Here is a 24688-nt window from a genome sequence, read left to right on the forward strand (position 1 = left end):
CCAAAACAAAAAAGTTTTTAAGTTTTCTCAAACACTGTGAAACAAACCTGTGCATGTATGTGCCATATATCCTTAGTGAAACTCATCACTCGCACACTTAAACATAGTCGCCGCAATCTTGGAAGATAAATCTTCAAGCTTCGAGACGGAAGAGGTAGGAAGCAGAAAAGCTATAAACCGAGTGACCGAAAGTTATATTATAGAAGGAGAAGAGTGCAAATCGAGTTGGCCTCAGAGTACGCTATAAACACAAAATGTATCCAATATATACCTATTACCAATCACAAGCGTGAGGTATAACATTAAATAGCTACAAAAAAACGTTGATGATCGGCAATATTCAGGAATGGTTGCTGGATAACATCTTCCTTTTCTTGTTCACTGTGAACAAACAGGAACCGAAAGGTAACTTCCGGTGCACGACAAAAAGGTCTATGGGGAGACAGTTGAAATTTACGAATACAAAATATACAACAAATAAACAGTTAATGGTTGTAAATAACCCAAGTTATTCAGGAGAAATAAATTATATTGTATATTTATTAACCAAGTGAAAGAGAATGTCGGTTGATTGATTACGTAACCAACCTCATACTGAGCTATTTTGTTGAACAGATGTTGTCAGGAAGGACATTAAAACTAATGAAGCGGGCCTATGATGTTTCATAAATCGACCTATTTATAGATGGTCTCAAGTCGATGGTGATGGTTGAAGAGGTCTCTGGCCTTTATTGACAAATCTATGTCCTTACTGAACTTTGTAATGATCCGATGAAGCCAAAGAATTCCGTGAAGCTAAAAGTTATTGAAATATTATCGCTCGAATTTATATGTTTTCTGACATTAACCAAATCATCATACAAATCACTTCAATAGGTGTCATCTGGTTAACCCGAAACGATAATACAAACCACTTATATAGGTGTCACCTGGTTAACGTCTACACGAGCATACAAACCACTTCAATAGGTGGCCTCTTGTTTACCCGTTTCGACAGACTAGGTCAGGTATCCTACTGTGATTTGCTGCCATACTCTCATATCTAAGAATTTATAATCCCATGAGATGGTTTATTTCTAAAGGCTCCAATATTATAATTTTAATATTAACAAACTTACGAAACGTGGAAGTGAAAGTGTTCCTCAGCAATTAAATTGATCTAACTATTTTTAATTATAAAAATAAAAAAAACTGTGTCTTGTAATTTAAGTTTATTTATGAAGCTAAATACATTTCCTTTCTGGGACAGCAGGATGAGATTTGGTGTCCTAGTAGAAATTACGAATAAGGAGAATACGTCTGAGTAAATCACTTCGTTCCAAGATATCACGATACGTCCAAGCTATGTGTAGCATTATAGATTTGTTTTAATCAGCCCGATTAACAGTAATTATTGTCGTGATTGGGACTATGAAATTATAATTTACTTCAACATTTGTCAATATTATCCCAGAAAGGTACAAACAATTCACTCCAATGTTTCACTACCCTGCTCTCACGTGGTTTTTAGAATTCAATTTTATAAATTGTCCCCTGTTGGTCCAGGGATCCGAGACGCCAGTGATATCCTCTACCCGTACCGAGACTATAATATATACATATATTGACCATAATTTCCAAAGTAAAGTACTGACTTTTCAGTGTGTCCATATATATGTATGTTTCGATTATCTCGGTCCCAGGATGTCTCAATAAAAGTATCTAAGTAGGCTGTGTCTTTGTATCGGATAACATGACCACAATCCGCCTCAATCAATATCATATAGATATACAATAGGTTATTTTCTGTTCTAAAGCCGATTTTAAAGGCGCCATTCCCGTTTTTGCACTGCATTCTGAATGATGATTCTAACTTAATAATCAATTTACAACTGATAATTCCTCGATTCAAAAACCCTGCCACTTAACTTTAATTGATTATATCATTGTTTACGACATGCGTGCTAGCTTTTGTAAATAAGTCCAATTTACAGCATCTGAAAAGTGCCTAGCATGCACTATTTATTTAATGAAATGCCATAAATGTCATCAACAGAAAAATCGGATAATCTAACAGCCTTCAAATTTACATAACTTGGCTTAATGAGCTAAATATGTAAATTCCTTATTTAGATCGGCTTGGAAATTGATTTGAATTGCGTACTGTAAACTCCAAACAGATAAGAGGTTTTATGTGCAATACCTGACCACCTCGCCCCAAGCCGGGAAGAATTTAAAAAAAAAATGTCTTCTACAATATCTGAAAACTACAATCCGTATGGCATGGAAAAGTCTGGGACTCCAAGATGTCCTCAAGGAAATGTGTATCTGATTAAAAACAACAGAGAATACCTGAAAAACGACAAACTAAGGAAGGCGTTATTAAAATGTAAACAAAAACAACCGAGACTACCCGAATAACGACAGAATAACAAAGGCGTAATTAAAATTTAGAGAAAAACAACAGAGAATACCCGAATAACGAGATAACAACGAAGGCGTAATTCAAATTTAAACAAAAACAAAAGTAGGGTAATGTGTCAACAAACAATATGAGTTTGTCTAGGGACATTTGAAAAAGCGGAAGGAGGATAAGACATGGTGTTCCGGGAGTGACACCCGTCATAATAATCTAGGTCAAATCAACGACACCCGTCATAACAATCTAGGGCAAATCAACGACACCCGTCATAACAAACTAGGTGAAATCAACGACACCCGTCATACCAATCTAGGTCAAATCAACGACACCCGTCATAACAATCTAGATCAAATCAACGACACCCGTCATAACAATCTAGATCAAATCAACGACACCCGTCATAACTATCTGGATCAAATCAACGACACCCGTCATACCAATCTAGGTCAAATCAACGACACCCGTCATAACAATCTAGATCAAATCAACGACACCCGTCATAACAACCTAGGTCAAATCAACGACACCCGTCATAACAACCTAGGTCAAATCAACGACACCCGTCATAACAATCTAGATCAAATCAACGACACCCGTCATAACAATCTAGATCAAATCAGCGACACCCGTCACAACAATCTAGGTCGAATCAACGACACCCGTCATACCAATCTAGATCAAATCAACGACACCCGTCATATCTATCTGGATCAAATCAACGACACCCGTCATACCAATCTAGATCAAATCAACGACACCCGTCATACCAATCTAGGTCAAATCAACGACACCCGTCATACCAATCTAGGTCAAATCAACGACACCCGTCATAACAACCTAGATCAAATCCGGGTTAAGACCCATATTAACAAGTATCTAACCGATTGGAATTATGATCTTCATCGACATGCACATATCGAAGCCTCGTGTTGTTAATTTATCCGTGAGTAGCCGGCAACTAAAATCATGATAATGAGATGGGTCACTGAGTATCGAATCAGCTAGTCAAGCGCTGTATGTTCCAGTATAATCTCGTTGTTATTATAAAAAAGACACATTAATCGTGGATTCTGGTAATAACGAAGATTTCTCATTGTCCTACATGTTCGTTATATGCACAATCAGTGTTTGTCTGGTGATCACCTTTTATATTTATCGATATTTAACTTACGGAATGTATTTCATTATTGTATGCACCATTTTGTTGTAATGCGTTTGAATATGAACATGTCATTGGCTATAATATAGTGCCAATGTTCTTACGTCAGACAAACGTGTTCTTACAATCAATATTCTAAACATCTTTTGGGTGCTTTGTATTTAATCTTAGGTAATAATTCAAATTCTAACGGAACACAAACACCACCACTTGATGTGTAAAGTGCAGTGATGGTTTAGTAACAGTTACCAACACCAAAGAGATAGATAACGCTATTATATAATCAATAGGGCAAGTGGAAATTTTCAACACGAAAATGCAAGCAGGTGTCTTGTGTAGCAGTGTCAGTAGTATACATTGATATACATTAACCCTGCAGATAGACAGTAAGAAACTTGTACCTGCTGCCCATTTCATGGTCGACAGATTTCGATCTTATCGTTTCTCCCCTTTCTAAAAACTTCCTCTGCCTAATGTCTTCTGCTGACATTGTTGGCCTTGATAGTGAGTGGTCGACCCTATGGGGAAGTTTTCAGGGTTCTGTTCCATGGCAGAGACATACCAGTCTTTAAAAATGGTAGTTGCTACTCCTCCTTAACGCTGGGTTTTCGGAGTCGGACGACTTGGTCGCCTGTTGCCAATATAATGGTCCACATTGATGTGTTCTGCTTACTTCGGCATTACACTTCAATGAGATAGCACTATATCATTATGGACCAGTTTCGTGCTATTAGAAGGAGACAAACGCCATCATTCTACACCCTCCCAAACATCACACAAGCAGACAAACACTGCCATTCTACACCCTCCCAAACCTCACACAGGGAGACAAACACTACCATTCTACACCCTCCCAAACCTCACACAGGGAGACAAACACTACCATTCTACACCCTCCCAAACCTCACACAAGGAGACAAACACTACCATTCTACACCCTCCCAAACCTCACACAAGGAGACAAACACTACCATTCTACACCCTCCCAAACATCACACAAGGAGACAAACACTACCATTCTACACCCTCCCAAACCTCACACAAGGAGACAAACACTACCATTCTACACCCTCCCAAACCTCACACAAGGAGACAAACACTACCATTCTACACCCTCCCAAACCTCACACAAGGAGACAAACACTACCATTCTACACTCCCAAACCTCACACAAGGAGACAAACACTACCATTCTACACACTCTCAAACCTCACACAAGGAGACAAACACTACCATTCTACACCCTCCCAAACCTCACACAAGGAGACAAACACTGCCATTCTACACCCTCCCAAACCTCACACAAGGAGACAAACACTACCATTCTACACTCCCAAACCTCACACAAGGAGACAAACACTACCATTCTACACCCTCCCAAACCTCACACAAGCAGACAAACACTACCATTCTACACCCTCCCAAACCTCACACAAGCAGACAAACACTACCATTCTACACCCTCCCAAACCTCACACAAGCAGACAAACACTACCATTCTACACCCTCCCAAACCTCACACAAGGAGACAAACACTACCATTCTACACCCTCCCAAACCTCACACAAGGAGACAAACACTACCATTCTACACCCTCCCAAACCTCACACAAAGAGACAAACACTACCATTCTACACCCTCCCAAACCTCACACAGGGAGACAAACACTACCATTCTACACCCTCCCAAACCTCACACAAGGAGACAAACACTACCATTCTACACCCTCCCAAACCTTACACGTGGAGACAAACACTACCATTCTACACCCTCCCAAACCTCACACAAGGAGACAAACACTGCCATTCTACACCCTCCCAAACCTCACACAGGGAGACAAACACTACCATTCTACACCCTCCCAAACCTCACACAAGGAGACAAACACTACCATTCTACACCCTCCCAAACCTCACACAAGGAGACAAACACTACCATTCTACACCCTCCCAAACCTCACACAAGGAGACAAACACTACCATTCTACACCCTCCCAAACCTCACACAAGGAGACAAACACTGCCATTCTACACCCTCCCAAACCTCACACAGGGAGACAAACACTACCATTCTACACCCTCCCAAACCTTTCACAAGGAGACAAACACTACCATTCTACACCCTCCCAAACCTTACACAAGGAGACAAACACTACCATTCTACACCCTCCCAAACCTCACACAAGGAGACAAACACTACCATTCTACACCCTCCCAAACCTCACACAAGGAGACAAACACTACCATTCTACACCCTCCCAAACCTCACACAAGGAGACAAACACTACCATTCTACACCCTCCCAAACCTCACACAAGGAGACAAACACTACCATTCTACACCCTCACAAACCTCACACAAGGAGACAAACACTACCATTCTACACCCTCTCAAACCTCACACAAGGAGACAAACACTACCATTCTACACCCTCCAAAACCTCACACAAGGAGACAAACACTACCATTCTACACTCTCCCAAACCTCACACAAGGAGACAAACACTACCATTCTACACCCTCCCAAACCTCACACAAGGAGACAAACACTACCATTCTACACCCTCCCAAACCTCACACAAGGAGACAAACACTACCATTCTACACTCTCCCAAACCTCACACAAGGAGACAAACACTACCATTCTACACCCTCCCAATCCTCACACAAGGAGACAAACACTACCATTCTACACCCTCCCAAACGTCACACAAGGAGACAAACACTACCATTCTACACCCTCCCAAACCTCACACAAGGAGACAAACACTACCATTCTACACCCTCCCAAACCTCACACAAGGAGACAAACACTACCATTCTGTACCCTCCCAAACCTCACACAAGGAGACAAACACTTCCATTCTACACCCTCCCAAACCTCACACAAGGAGACAAACACTACCATTCTACACCCTCCCAAACCTTACACAAGGAGACAAACACTACCATTCTGTACCCTCCCAAACCTCACACAAGGAGACAAACACTACCATTCTACACCCTCCCAAACCTCACACAAGGAGACAAACACTACCATTCTACACCCTCCCAAACCTCACACAAGGAGACAAACACTACCATTCTACACCCTCCCAAACCTCACACAAGGAGACAAACACTACCATTCTACACCCTCCCAAACCTCACACAAGGAGACAAACATTACCATTCTACACCCTCTCAAACCTCACACAAGGAGACAAACACTACCATTCTACACCCTCCCAAACCTCACACAAGGAGACAAACACTACCATTCTACACCCTCCCAAACCTCACACAAGGAGACAAACATTACCATTCTACACCCTCCCAAACCTCACACAAGGAGACAAACACTACCATTCTACACCCTCCCAAACCTCACACAAGGAGACAAACACTACCATTCTACACCCTCCCAAACCTTACACAAGGAGACAAACACTACCATTCTACACCCTCCCAAACCTCACACAAGGAGACAAACACTGCCATTCTACACCCTCCCAAACCTCTAACAAGGAGACAAACACTACCATTCTACACCCTCCCAAACCTCACACAAGGAGACAAACACTGCCATTCTACACCCTCCCAAACCTCTAACAAGGAGACAAACACTACCATTCTACACCCTCCCAAACCTCACACAAGGAGACAAACACTACCATTCTACACCCTCCCAAACCTCACACAAGGAGACAAACACTACCATTCTACACCCTCCCAAACCTCACACAAGGAGACAAACACTACCATTCTACACCCTCCCAAACCTCACACAAGGAGACAAACACTACCATTCTACACCCTCCCAAACCTCACACAGGGAGACAAACACAACCATTCTACACCCACCCAAACCTCACACAAGGAGACAAACACTGCCATTCTACACCCTCCCAAACCTTACACAAGGAGACAAACACTACCATTCTACACCCTCCCAAACCTCACACAAGGAGACAAACACTACCATTCTACACCCTCCCAAACCTCACACAAGGAGACAAACACTACCATTCTACACCCTCCCAAACCTCACACAAGGAGACAAACACTTCCATTCTACACCCTCCCAAACCTCACACAAGGAGACAAACACTACCATTCTACACCCTCCCAAACCTCACACAGGCAGACAAACACTACCATTCTACACCCTCCCAAACCTCACACAAGGAGACAAACACTACCATTCTACACCCTCCCACACCTCACACAAGGAGACAAACATTACCATTCTACACCCTCCCAAACCTCACACAAGGAGACAAACACTACCATTCTACACCCTCCCCCACCTCACACAAGGAGACAAACACTACCATTCTACACCCTCCCAAACCTCACACAAGGAGACAAACACTACCATTCTACACCCTCCCAAACCTCACACAAGGAGACAAACACTACCATTCTACACTCTCTAAAACATACATAAGGAGACAAACACTACCATTCTACACCCTCCCAAACCTCACACAAGGAGACAAACACTACCATTCTACACCCTCCCCCACCTCACACAAGGAGACAAACACTACCATTCTACACCCTCCCAAACCTCACACAAGGAGACAAACACTACCATTCTACACCCTCCCAAACCTCACACAAGGAGACAAACACTACCATTCTACACCCTCCCAAACCTCACACAAGGAGACAAACACTACCATTCTACACCCTCCCAAACCTCACACAAGGAGAAAAACACTGCTATTCTACACCCTCCCAAACCTCACACAAGCAGACAAACACTACCATTCTACACACTCCCAAACCTCACACAAGGAGACAAACACTACCATTCTACACCCTCCCAAACCTCACACAAGGAGACAAACACTACCATTCTACACTCCCAAACCTCACACAAGGAGACAAACACTACCATTCTACACCCTCCCAAACCTCACACAAGGAGACAAACACTACCATTCTACACCCTCCCAAACCTCACACAAGGAGACAAACACTACCATTCTACACCCTCCCAAACCTCACACAAGGAGACAAACACTACCATTCTACACCCTCCCAAACCTCACGCAAGGAGACAAACACTACCATTCTACACCCTCCCAAACCTCACACAAGGAGACAAACACTACCATTCTACACTCCCAAACCTCACACAAGGAGACAAACACTACCATTCTACACCCTCCCAAACCTTACACAAGGAGACAAACACTACCATTCTACACCCTCCCAAACCTCACACAAGGAGACAAACACTGCCATTCTACACCCTCCCAAACCTCACACAAGCAGACAAACACTACCATTCTACACCCTCCCAAACCTCACACAAGGAGACAAACACTACCATTCTACACCCTCCCAAACCTCACACAAGCAGACAAACACTACCATTCTACACCCTCCCAAACCTCACACAAGGAGACAAACACTACCATTCTACATCCTCCCAAACCTCACACAATGAGACAAACACTACCATTCTACACCCTCCCAAACCTCACACAAGCAGACAAACACTGGCATTTTACACACTCCCAAACCTCATACAAGGAGACAAACACTACCATTCTACACTCCCAAAACTCACACACCTGGACTACACATATGCACCTTTAACAATATTATCAAACAAATCTATACCTGAAACAATTTTACTTTTTACATCAAGCAAAACTATATATGACACTATTATACCCATAACATAAAACAAATCATATCAAAAACATGACAGCTCCAAAGGAGAAAATAATCAAAACATGCAACATGTCCGATTCGATATTCTCTTGTATTTATGAAACACGACATGAAACACGACATGCCTTAAAACAAACATCGACCGAAGTCGGTTATTTCATTCCAGGATCTCCATTGTATGTCGTTACACCGAAAGATGTCTGCAATATTTCCTGATAAGGAAAAATAGTTTATCATCGTCTAGTTGCAACAAATGTGTTTTTTCACACGATCATGTTGCCTGCTAGACAGACTTAACACAGCACACACGTAATATTGGCGATAGGAAAGATGATGTACCTGATTTGCAACAGTTATTGTATGTTTGTGTTACTAGTATAGACATTTAAACAAAATCTACAATCATATACAACCAGACAATCAAATTATCATTAACGAATCCGAAAATCGGTTATAGACTAGCTGTGTATATGGTGTATATGGACTGGCTGTGTATATGGTGTATATGGACTGGCTGTGTATATGGTGTATATGGACTGGCTGTGTATATGGTGTATAGACTAGCTGTGTATATGGTGGGTGTAGTCTGGCTGTGTATACGGTGTGTATATGGACTGGCTGTGTATATGGTGTATACGGACTGGCTGTGTATATGGTATGTAGACTAGCTGTGTATATTGTGTATATGGACTGGCTGTGTATATTGTGTATATGGACTGGCGGTGTATATGGTGTATATGGACTGACAGTGTATATGGTGTATATGGACTGGCTGTGTATATGGTGTATATGGACTGGCTGTGTATATGGTGTATATGGACTGACAGTGTATATGGTGTATATGGACTGGCTGTGTATATGGTGTATACGGACTGGCTGTGTATATGGTATATAGACTAGCTGTGTATATGGTGTGTATATGGATAGCTTTGATATGTATGTATATGTACTGGGTGTATATGTGTATATGGACGTTATATGAGACGGTGTATATGTAAGTGATAGTTATATATGGAATGCTGATAGTAATGTGTGAATGGTGTAAGACGGTGTTATATGGTGTATAGACTGGCTGTGTATATGGTGTATAGACTGCTGATGTATAGATGTGTAATATGATGGCTGTGTATAGGTATTAGATAGTGTGTAATTGGTATATGGACTGTGTATATGTGTATACGGATGATGTGTATATGGTGTATAAGACTGGCTGTGTATATGGTATATGACTAGACTGTATATGGTGTATAGATACGTTATATGTGTATATGGACTGGCTGTGTATATGGTGTGTATATGGACTGGCTGTGTATATGGTATGTATATGGACTAGCTGTGTATATGGTGTATATGGACTGGCTGTGTATATGGTGTATATGGACTGTGTATATGGTGTATATTCTGGTATAGTATGGACTGGCGGTGTATATGGTGTATATGACTGGCTGTGATAGTAATGGTGTATATGACTGGCTGTGTATATGGTATGTATACTAGCTTGTATAGTGATATGACTAGCTGTGATATCAGGTAATAGTATCTAGTAAATAGATGTAAATATGACTGGTGATAGGTGTATAGACTGGCTATGATAAGTAGATAATACAGTAATAGTTAAGTATAGATACATAACTAGTACAGTAATAGATAAGTTATAGACTAGGTGTATATGATAAGTAATAGACTACAGTAAATAATACAGTATATGATACATAATAGATTAAGGATAGATACAGTAATAATACGAATGATAGTAAATGGATAAGTAAATAATACAGTATATAGATACAGTAATAGATACTAATAATACTGTAAATAGATACAGTTAATAGATACAGTAATAGATACAGTAAATAGGTACAGTAAATAGATACAGTAAATAGATACAGTAAATAGATACAGTAATATGGTAGTATAGACTAGCGTTATGATATAGTATGTGATAGTATATGAGACTAGGCTATAGATGTATACTGATAATGTATAGACTAGCATATAGTAAGTAATAGATGATGTATAGATAGTAATAGAGTACTAGTACATACGATACAGTAATACGTAAGTAATAGATCAGTAAATATATAAGTAATAGTTAAGTAATAGATACGGAATGATACAGTAAATTGATCGTAATATGGTAATGATCAGTTAGTATAATAGATAAGTGTAGTAATGGACTACAGAAATGATACGTATAGATACAGTAAATAGATACAGTAAATAGATCAGTAAATAGATACAGTAATAGATAGTAAATAGATAGGTATAGATACAGTAAAATACGATAGTACAGTAATAGATTACAGTAAATAGATACGTAGTAATAGTAGATAGACAGTAATAGATACAGTTAATAGATACAGTAATGATACAGTAAATAGATACAGTATATAGATCAGTAATAGATATAGATACAGTAATAGTACAGTATATGATAGATAAAGTAAGTAGATAGATACAGTAATAGATACATGTATATAGATACAGTAAATAGATCGTATAGTGAAATAGATACAGTAAAGTGAATACATGTAATAGATTACATGAATGATAAGTAAAAGATACAGTAAATAGTAGAATAGATCGTAAAAGTAGTATAGATACAGTAAATAGATACAGTGTAATAGTAATACATAAGTAATAGTTAGTAAAGTACAGTAAAAGTTAAGTAATATATCAGTAAATAGATACAGTAAATAGATAAGTAAATAGATACAGTGATAATAGTATAAGTATAATACAGTAAATGATAAGTAAATATAGTAATATAGCAGTAAATGACTATATCAGTAAATAGATACAGTATGATAGTATAGACAGTAATAATAGTGAATAATATACGTAAATGTAATAGATGACAGTAGTATAGATACAGTATGAAAATAGATACAGTAATATGAGTATAAGTAAATAGATACAGTGAAGGATAGATACAGTAAGTATAGATACATGTAAATAGATACAGTAAATAGATCTAAGTAATAGATACAGTAAATAGTACAGTAAATAGATACAGTATAATAGATAAGTAAATAGATACAGTAGGATAGATACAGTAAATAGATAAGTATAAGATAAAGTAAAGATAAGTAATAGATACATAAATGTTATACAGTAATAGGAGTAAATAGATATAAGTAATGATACAGTAATATGTATACACGTATAATAAGTACATAATGCTACAGTAATATAGAATGTCATAAAAGATACCGTATATAGATACAGTAAATAGATACATAAATAGATACAGTAAATAGATACAGTATATAGATAAGTAAATAGATACGTAAATGATACGAATAATACAGTAAATAGATACAGTAAATAGATACAGTATATAGATACAGTAAATAGATACAGAAAATAGATACAGTAAATAGATACAGTAATAATAGATATATAGATAATAAATGCATAAGTAAATAGATACAGTAAATAGATACAGTTAAGATAGTATAGATGCAGTATATAGATACAGTAAATATAGATACGTAAATAGATACAGTAATAGATAAGAAATGTAAGTAAAGATACAGTAATACGAATAGTCAGTACATGATACAGTAAATTAGATACAGTAAATAGATACAGTAATAGATACAGTAAATAGATACAGTAATATAGTAATGTACAGTAAATAGATACAGTAGAATAGATACGTAAATAGATACAGTAAAGTATGATAAGTAGTAATATGATACAGTAAATAGAATATACAGTAGTATAATAGATCAGTAAATAGAACAGTAAATAGATACAGTAACATAAGATAGATACAGTTAATAGATACAGTAAATAGTAGTACAGTAAATGATACAGTAAATAGATACAGTAATATACATAATAGATAAGTAATAATAAGTAAATAGATACATGTAATGATACAGTAATAGATACATAATGATACAGTAAATAGATACAGTAAATAGATACAGTATAGATACAGTAAATAATAAGTATATAGATACAGTAAATAGATACAGTAAATAGATACAGTAAGATATGATACAGTAAATAGATACAGTAATATAGGATAAGTAGTAATAGATGACAGTAATGATAGTAGATAACATAATAGATAAGTAAATAGATACAGTAAATAGATAAGTAAATAGATAATAATGATACAGTAAATAGATACAGTAAATAGATACAGTAATAGATAAGAAATGTAGTAATAATACAGTAAATAGATACAGTAAATAGATACAGTAATAGATAGTAATGATACAGTAATAGATACAGTAAATAGATACAAAGTAAATAGATCAGTAAATAGATAAAGTAAATAGATAAAGTGAATAGATACAGTTAATAAGATACAGTAAATAGATACAGTAAATAGATACAGTAAATAGATACAGTAGATCAATACAGTAAATAGATACAGTAATAGATACAGTAAATAGATACAGTAAATAGATACAGTAAATAAATACAGTAAATAGATACAGTAAATAGATAAAGTAAATAGATACAGTAAATAGATACAGTAAATAGATACAGTAAATAGATACAGTAAATAGATACAGTAAATAGATACAGTAAATAGATACAGTAAATAGATACAGTAAATAGATACAGTAAATAGATACAGTATATAGATACAGTAATAGATACAGTAAATAGATACAGTAAATAGATACAGTAAATAGATACAGTAAATAGATACAGTAAATAGATACAGTAAATAGATACAGTAAATAGATACACTTATAGATACAGTATATAGATACAGTAAATAGATACAGTAAATAGATACAGTAAATAGATACAGTAAATAGATACAGTATATAGATACAGTAAATAGATACAGTAAATAGATACAGTAAATAGATACAGTAAATAGATACAGTAAATAGATACAGTAATAGATACAGTAAATAGATACAGTAAATAGATACAGTAAATAGATACAGTAAATAGATACAGTAAATAGATACAGTAAATAGATACAGTAAATAGATACAGTAAATAGATACAGTAAATAGATACAGTAAATAGATACAGTAAATAGATACAGTAAATAGATACAGTAATAGATACAGTAAATAGATACAGTAAATAGATACAGTAAATAGATACAGTAAATAGATACAGTAAATAGATACAGTAAATAAATACAGTAAATAGATACAGTAAATAGATAAAGTTAATAGATACAGTAAATAGATACAGTAAATAGATACAGTAAATAGATACAGTAAATAGATACAGTAAATAGATACAGTAAATAGATACAGTAATAGATACAGTAAATAGATACAGTATATAGATACAGTAAATAGATACAGTAAATAGATACAGTAAATAGATACAGTAAATAGATACAGTAAATAGATACAGTAAATAGATACAGTAAATAGATACAGTAAATAGATACAGTAAATAGATACAGTAAATAGATACAGTAAATAGATACAGTAAATAGATACAGTAAATAGATACAGTAAACAGATACAGACAATAGATACAGTAAATAGATACAGTATATAAATACAGTATATAGATAAAGTAAATGGCTACAGCAAATAGATACAGTAAACAGATACAGTATATAGATACAGTAAATAGATGCAGTATATAGATACAGTAAATAGATACAGTAATAGATACAGTAAATAGATACAGTAAATAGATACAGTAAACAGATACAGTAAATAGATACAGTAATAGATACAGTAAATACAGTAATAGATACAGTAATAGATACAGAAATAGATACATAGATACGTAATAGTTACAGAATAGATACAGTAAATAGATACAGTAATAGAAATAAATAGATACAGTAAATAGATACAGTAATAGATCAGTAATGATACAGTAAATAGATACAGTAAATAGATACAGTAATAGATAAGTAATAGATACAGTAATATTACAGTAATAGATACAGTAAATAGATACAGTAAATAGATACAGTAAATAGATACAGTATATAGATTAAGTAAATAGATACAGTAATAGATACAGTACATAGATACAGTAAATAGATACAGTAGATAGATTAAGTAAATAGATACAGTATATAGATACAGTACATAGATACAGTAAATAGATACAGTAAATAGATACAGTAAATAGATACAGTAAATAGATACAGTAAATAGATACAGTAAATAGATACAGTAAATAGATACAGTAAATAGATACAGTAAATAGATACAGTAAATAGATACAGTAATAGATACAGTATATAGATACAGTAAATAGATACAGTAAATAGATACAGTTAATAGATACAGTAAATAGATACAGTAAATATATACAGTATATAGATACAGTAAATAGATACAGTAATAGATACAGTATATAGATACAGTAAATAGATACAGTAAATAGATACAGTAAATAGATACAGTAAATAGATACAGTAAATAGATACAGTAAATAGATACAGTAAATAGATACAGTAAATAGATACAGTAATAGATACAGTAAATAGATACAGTAATAGATACAGTAATAGATACAGTAAATAGATACAGTATATAGATACAGTAAATAGATACAGTAGATAGATACAGTAAATAGATACAGTAAATAGATACAGTAAATAGATACAGTATATAGATACAGTAAATAGATACAGTAGATAGATACAGTATATAGATACAGTAAATAGATACAGTAAATAGATACAGTACATAGATACAGTAAATAGATACAGTAAATAGATACAGTAAATAGATACAGTAAATAGATACAGTAAATAGATACAGTAAGTAGATACAATAAATAGATACAGTAAATAGATACAGTAAATAGATACAGTAAATAGATACAGTAAATGGATACAGTAAATAGATACAGTATATAGATACAGTAAATAGATACAGTAAATAGATACAGTATATAGATACAGTAAATAGATACAGTATATAGATACAGTAAATAGATACAGTAAATAGATACAGTATATAGATACAGTAAATAGATACAGTAAATAGATACAGTAAATAGATACAGTAAATAGATACAGTATATAGATACAGTAAATAGATACAGTAGATATATACAGTAAATAGATACAGTAAATATATACAGTAAATAAATACAGTTAATAGATACAGTAAATAGATACAGTAAATAGATACAATAAGTAGATACAGTAAATAGATCAATTAAATAGATACAGTAAATATATGCAGTAAATAAATACAGTAAATAAATACAGTAAATAAATACAGTAAATAGATACAGTAAATAGATACAGTAAATAGATACAGTAAATAGATACAATAAATAGATAAGTAAATAGTTACAGTACATAGATACAGTAAATGATACATTAAATAAATACAGTAAAAGCCATATTCATCATACATCTATTCTACTTGCATTCGGCAGCATGGTTGTATGAAGCAAATTAGTTCCGCCGCCTGCAGAATACGTTTTTTTTTTGTTTTTTTTTTGATGAGATAAATACTGACATTGATCTTCCGTGATTACTGTAACACAAGGGACATATATTTGTTGTCGCCAATGTAACTGTCCTGATAAAAACTTGGTCGTAGCGAGGGCACGAAAGTCATATGATATTATTTTTTTTTCAAACAAATTTCATTGATATAAATTCCCCTGAATTTATGCATGTTAAGAAATCTATCTAATATCATGTTAAATCCACGTATTTTCTCTCGCAGTGGTTGCTTGGGGAAATCAATACCATTCCCTTACATGCAGAGTTTTGCTTTTATTCTGATGCTTGCGTTTGACATTTTAAAGAGTCCCTTAAGTTATCATTATTTTCAAATTACCTGTATATGACCTTGAATGTTAAGAATACATAATCCCTAAGTAAAATATCAAGTGAGCAAGATAAATGACATACAAGATGGTGTGCTTACATCGTGCTTAACCTCCCAACATTACATTTCTGAAAACAAAAGTAAAAATCATGACACTTTGACAAAATTGATCAGTCTGAAAGGAATGCATTTCGGCTTGGTTTTCTTGAAGAAGGTAATCAAGCATGCTTGTGTATGTGTGTGTGTGTGGTGGGGGGGGGGGGTAGCGGGTAGAGGGGTTAAAATGTTATAAGAAAACAGACAAGCTCCTATGTTAGAACCACTGTTACGATTTGAAATTGTCCAGAGCCATTTTAAGACAATTGCATATTTGATGTGTTTACAAACACATGTTATCTTATGGTATCGTTTAATATGGTACGTTTATGGTTAAACTGTAAACAAAAATGTAAAAATCATCTTGGAACGTTTGCCTCATGTCAGTAAACTGATGATATTTCGTGTAAACACACTGACAAACGTGAAATACATATTGCTCGGCACTCCAGCTCGGTTTCTGAAACATTTGTTGAAATGCACGGTGTTGTGAATGAATAAATCTCGGAACGAACATTTACCATCACAATAACCAGTAATAGCATACCTACATGTACGAAATCCAGGATAGGACCGATAATTGAATCTGACAATGATTAGTCTAATATTCAGCGGTGACGTTCGACTTCGCGATGGCGGTGTCGTCTTCGAATATTTTTAAACAAGTTACAGAAACAAGGATTGACAAACTAATATTTCGTTTCGTAAAATATTATCATTTACAAATAAAGTACAGAAGATATGAGTCGTGCATCTAAATATAGATGATAAGCTTTCGTTCATAACGACCTATATTTTGTCGCGTAGTGATTTTATTCACGGAATTTAGTTGCTACGTTGGGAGAATTTGAACTTGACAAGCTTACATTTGTAAGTAAAGAAGTTATGGGATAAACAAGTTCCCCTACTCGTGACGATTGTTTATCATTTTTATCCAACTCGAGTTAGTTAATTTTCTAATTTTGAAAAGACACTCGCTAAAGCTCATGTCTTTTCATAATTAGAAAATTAACTAACTCGAGTTGGATAAAAATGATAAACAGTCACTCGTTGGGGAGCCTCTATTTATCCCATAAAGTATTTACCTACAAATGTACCGAGTTCAATTTCTCCCAACGTATCAACTAAATTATGTGAGCTGAATCACTTCGCAACAAAAAATAGTTCGTAATGAAGGAACATTTATAATCTATTTGAAATGAATGACTAATACATGTATCTATGGTTATATATTTGTAAAATATATTATGTGACAATTTGAAATAGTAGTATGACAATCATTATGTTTGTGTTTTTATTATTACAGCACTTGTTCAAATGACACTGCGAATTCGAACGTCACAGCTATATATTAGACTTATCAATGTCAGATTCAATTATCGGTTCTTTCCTGGACTTGGTAGGTATGCAACCATTGTTTATAGTGATGTTAAAAGTTCATCCTTAGATTTGTTTATTCAAGAAACCGCGCATTTCAACAAATATTTCGGACACCAAGCTGAGTGCTGAGCAATGTGTGTATTGTATGGGAGTGTGTTCAGATGGACTCTCTTTAAACGTTTACTGACACGAGACAAGAGTTCCAAATGGAAATATATATTTTGTGTTTGGGATGTAAATTCGCAATAAAGGTAAGTGGAAACAAAATAAAGTGTTTACTTGTTTTTGTTTATGTTTTTATCTGTTTCTTCTGCTGGTGAAATATTCGTGCCGAGTGACACCGACCTACCACGTTATCAGGGAAAGGGAAAGCTTAGGCCTGTGTTTTTAGATATAATTAGATTCCGCGATTGTTTCATTCAAACGATAAAATTAAGAACAGGTGAATTACTAACTTCATAAATGCCTATTTTGAAAATGATCTAGTTTCTACAACTATCATGAAGGATACACTGTGAGGAGGGCAAGAGTAATGGAACTCTGATATATATACAAGTACACAAGGCTGATATGTTAACGAAACCATTAATTCAATATCAGCTGAAACTCGGGCAAAACGGAATACAGACATACATGGATACCTATATGTTTCGGAAGGGTGGGTATCTTCTGTTTCATTAACGACAGACACCTGCCATTCAAGGTCAAATCAAACTATTGTCAAGTTCCCAATTTGTGAACTGGTGTTAGGATAACTGAACCATCAAACAAATCAACAAGCACCTGATATTTCTGACTTCATATCGTACACGGAAGTAGACCACTCCCCATAGTGATTATGGTGTTATATGTGGCGTTGAACATGCGTTTTGACGTAATGCCTTAATCAAGTTACTGCAGAACCCAATTAGACAACGCTAAAGACGTGCCATGACTTTCTACATTATAACATTGATTAAAGAGCGGTTAATTGAGTCTTTCGAAGTTAATTAGCGTTCATACTTTTAACGACTTTACCTAATTTTTATCACGGTATTGCTGAATATTTGATCCTGTTATTTTTTTTTTTAAATAGTTCGCTGACAGTAGGATTGCTTAAAACAAAATTCAAATAAATGTATTTGGAAAGGCAACAGCAGTATTTGTAACATAAGTTTATCTCAAAGAGGAATCTTCCTGTGCCCTAATTCGCAGTTAACGTTTACTGAATGTTAATATGGACTGGGCTGGTAATATTTACACCCTCATAAACTGATTGATACGTGTCCCTCATTTTCCAATTTACATTGAGCACGTTACAGGTCATAAAAAAGAAAGAACAGATTTATGTAAACAGTACAAATTGAGTAAAGTTAACGCCAAGCTTTCATACTTCCAAGATAGACAGGTCTGATTCTGTTGTTCTTACTGTTAATTCGACTTGAAAATGTTTTGTTTGATATTTCAAATTATATATTTAAAAACATAATGTCAATTTAGACCAATCTGTACTGAAGCATGCCAATAAGAAGTGCATTAATCAAAACATACTACAACAGTTCTTGTGCAAAATGAAATATATTATGCTAAGGGGAGCAACTCAATTTGAAACTGGTGTGTTATGAACTTCTATTGGAAATATCCTTTTACGAAACCTACCAAAGTTCATAATTAATACAGACGATAGCTTATAATTAAAAACAATATATACTTAAAAACCTTTATCTTATTTGACAACATTAACAAAAAAAAAAGTGATATCACTCGTGTAATGCCGGATAAGTCATTCTTCATTAATGTGTCCTGAGTACTATGACAGTGTGATATAGTAGTCCAGTGTTGACAGTGTTTGTTGGATATGGTTTTTATTTCACTCGGAACTTGTTTTACATATGACACGAGATTTCACTAGCGAGAGTAAAATAATCATTATATCCAACAAATATAAATCGTTTGACTTGTTTCTTCCACAATAATGTAAATTAGGAAGAGAGTTACCTTGGCTGAATATACATGTGTTTGACATATTCAAACATGGCGCAGTCATGAAAATGACACTTATTAATATTCAAAAATTACATTTTTAAAGCAGTTTATTATTTTCGTATAAATTTAGTAAAAACAACTCCGGCTGTTAGACGTCTTTCAAACATAATTATGACAATATTAACATTATTTTCTTTTTTCAATTGTGTCGTCGCATATAGGACAATTAAATTCATTTAAAGCGAATCTGGCAAAAGTAGAAGAGATATCAAGCGTAAGATCCAAACATCCTAACAGTCAATTCTGGTTTCGAGGGTCTGGAACTTATCCGATATTGACTGGAAAACTCTAACAGTTCAGGGAAACCAATACCCAAGATAAATTAGATGAATATACTTGTAAGTGGTTTCTAACTGTTCTTTAGAATAGATTGGCACAGCCCCTACAAGAAGGAACAACTTACTCGATGTCTTCCTGACAAGTAATCCTTTTTTGGTAACTAAGTACAAGACCATAACTGGTTTCCGTGACCACGATTTTGTAATTGTCGACTGGCAAGCGTCTGAAGCCACAACGGCATAGAATTCATCTCTGGAATAAGACTAACCTTAAGGGTATCCATGATGATGCCGCCTATACACTAACCTTTATAGCTCCATTATAGAACACTTTGTACGAGGAACATATTTGACAAATGGCATGGATTTCGGAATAGGCGTTCATGCGATACTCAGTTGGTGTAGACGATTAACAGCCTTGCCGAGGGCAGTGACATTGGAAAACAGACAGATACTATTCTTCCTGACTCCTCCAAGGCCTCCGACAAGGCCACGCACGAGATGCGTTGGGAACTTGTACAGCGAGTTATCGTTGAAGAGGTCAGACTCTTGTTTTCCTGCTGTATAACAATGACCTACCAGGGGTAGCAAAATCCATCATCCGACTTTTGTTTTCGACTGCATCATCTTCCGACAAATACAATAGTCAGAGACTAGCAAATTACGGGACGATCTCAATGCATTCCGCCTGATGACATGGTAGATTTCCTTTAACTCGGACAAATACGTAGTCATGCCTATAACGCGTTGGAGGAAAATCTGGAAAACTAACTACTATTTGAACAAAATCTAATAAGCAGGAACCTCCGAGTCTGTTTAGAGGGAGTTAGGGGGAAAGTATACGCAATCCTTGATCCCCCATTAATGGAGTGGGCTGGAGCGGTCTGGGACCCCTATCAAGCCCAACATATTGCGATGATGGAGAAAATTCTAAAGAAGGCCGCACGATTTGTAACACAGAACTACTCCAGATACGAAGGTAGAATGACGCCAACCTTCGATACCTGAGATTTGAATATCTAGCAGTAAGAGGGGAAATGGTCAGGGCAACGGCTAGGGCAATGCTGATATACAAGGTCATTAACAGCGTTGTGGAAGTGGCGTTTAGCCACAAGATCAGGCAGACACATCTAAGGACTCGTGGAGCCTCTAGGCACAGTTTTAAACAATTTTTACTATTAACACTATTGTCCATTCAGTGGAAACCTCCCGGTCCTCATTACGACCAAAAGACCTTTTCAGAAATATTTTGATACTTGTCTCTTGCAGATTCAAAGCATATTTTCCTCGCTGATCAACGCTGCCTTTTATTACGACATGGAATCCAAAGTAATGTTATTTTGCATTTTTTTAAGATATGAGAAATTCGAAAGACTAGGTTTTGTACGAGTGTATTCTGGAGCAGCACATCCCTTAGGGTCAGCTTCTATCCAGAAGGATGATGGTGAGAACTTTCTTTAGGTCACCGACATTTTTTTATCTTTACCTCCGATGCAATAAAGCCATAAATATCAAAATCATTGAGATATTCATTATTGGACAAGTTCGTACATTGGTAATATTTGCCACAAGCGAGAAGGTCTAGTTTCTGTAGGAGCGATGCATGTAAGTCACGATCAGGACAAGACGGAATGACAAAGTTATTCCTAATGAGGTAAACATATGATTGGATATTGGATATAGAGACCCTGAGTTGTCAGACTAGTATTACTTTTTCACATCTCGCGCTACGTCCTTTCGCAATCCCTCCCCTCTCGCTAAACTAAGGTGAATAGATTAATTTTGAAAAAAAATGTGAAAATGACGTATACTTGCTGAAGGATTCGTGATTGAAAGTGTCCTGAAGTCATATTTGATTGAAAGTGTCCTGCAGTCATTCTTACGACAGAACAACATATTGTTCTGGGGAGGGGGATATAACTTTTCGCGCAACAAAACCAACAGCTTGAATAGTTAATACAAGTGTTTGACCTCATTTTGAAAGGATTACACAATAAAAATATGAAACCGCATTTATTATGCAGAATAAAGTGTTTGATCATAGAAGTACACACATTCTTTTGGAGATAAAATATCAGTTCATGTAACACCTATGTCTTGCCTCTGAAGATAAAAAGTGAAAGTCAGTATGATCTGGAATTATACAGTCTGATTTGGCTTATTCATATGTAACTGCATGAAAAGATAAACATCCAAAAAGATCGGATTTTCATTCTTTATTCAAAATCCTTCAACCATGTGACCATTACTGCAGGAGCGTCATGCGTCCTATAAATAAAGTAAAATTGATTTCGGTTGACACTTAGAAACACAATTTCGAAATGTTCAGGTTGTGGTGTCTGGCCTTACTCGCTTTGGTTTTGTTGGGACATTGTGGTAAGTTTTGTATCATGTTAGCTCTTTTCGTTAACATCAATCGAAAGCAATATATGTATGTTGTATTAATGAAACTACCACAACATTAGAAGCGTGCTCACCTTGAAATGAGGTAAGACAGGAGACTAAACATGGGAGCTGTAAGTCTAATATTTAATACATTTTATATATTTTAAGGAAACATTAGAATGATATCTGAGTAATAGTATGCTAAATTGCATAGAAACAATGAAAGCAGAACATTTTTAAAAAAAGATATAATATATTTCCTACTATAAAATCTTGACATTTTCGTTTCCACAGCGGCCGAGGGCGATGATGGTGGTGATAGCGATGATGGCGATAGGAAAAAGAGAAGTATATCTACCCTCCACCTGCTCATTGTTTTGTTTTATAATATATCATATAAATTTAACGTACAGTAGGTAGATTTTGCACTTGTTTACACTGAAATGAATACATCAGGGTTTTTTTTTAATGAACCCCGAGCTTCTTCTATATTATGGCATTAAATTGGATACATGGTTCTAGCATCATTGGCAGGATCCTACGAGAAAAAAACAGCAGTGTAGTGTTTCTAGAATCATTGACGAGACATCGGAGGAAGAAATAGCTGTCTAATGCAATTTCATATTACCATAATTGACGAGATTTAGAAGGAAAAACTAGCTATGTGAAGCAGTTTTATATTACCATCATTGACGAGATTTAGAAGGAAAAACTAGCTATGTGAAGCAGTTTTATATTACCATTATTGACGAGATTTAGATGGAAAAAAACTAGCTATGTGAAGCAGTTTTATAATACTATCTTTGAGATCTAGAAGGACGAACTAACTTGGAATAATCAAAACGCATAGCCAAAAATCTGGCTTCATAAGCCTCATAGCGGACAGTTCCATCTCGTATACCATTCATTGTCTACTTTTTCTCATTCATAACAATAGGATTTAAGAATATTTAGTCTCTTGCTATGAACTGCAATTAGACAATGGAATAGAAACAATAATCGTTAACCGTCATCTTAAGTAAACCGGTTTAGTACATGTAACAGGAGAGGTGAAAATGTAGCGGCCAGACCGGGGTTCGAACCCGGGAGCTCTGAACACTAGCCGGATGCTCTACCAATTGAGCTACCTAGTCACCGATGATCGACCCAGTCCAGTCCCGCTACACACCTCCCTCCTTTTTTCCAAGTCTTCGCCCTCGAAGACACACGAGACCATTATACCACCACCGTGGGTATTTTAGTTGGGCGCCAATTTTGTAACAGGAGAGGAGAAAATGTAGCGGCCAGAGCGGGGTTCGAACCCGGGACCTCCGAACACTAGCCGGATGCTCTACCAATTGAGCTACCTGTGATCGACCCAGTCCAGTCCCGCTACAGTACACTTATCAAATCTTTAAAAATGTTCATTTCGTATAGTTATATCTTAAATCTACTGTTATTTAACACAATGAAAATAAATTATTGATGCATACATTTCCCCTAGTATTGAGATTCTTCAAAATCAAGTTTGATGTCTTAGAAAGGCTGGCTGCTTCTGAT

Source organism: Pecten maximus, chromosome 3 (genome assembly GCF_902652985.1).
Source record: "Pecten maximus chromosome 3, xPecMax1.1, whole genome shotgun sequence".
Classification (NCBI taxonomy): domain Eukaryota; kingdom Metazoa; phylum Mollusca; class Bivalvia; order Pectinida; family Pectinidae; genus Pecten; species Pecten maximus.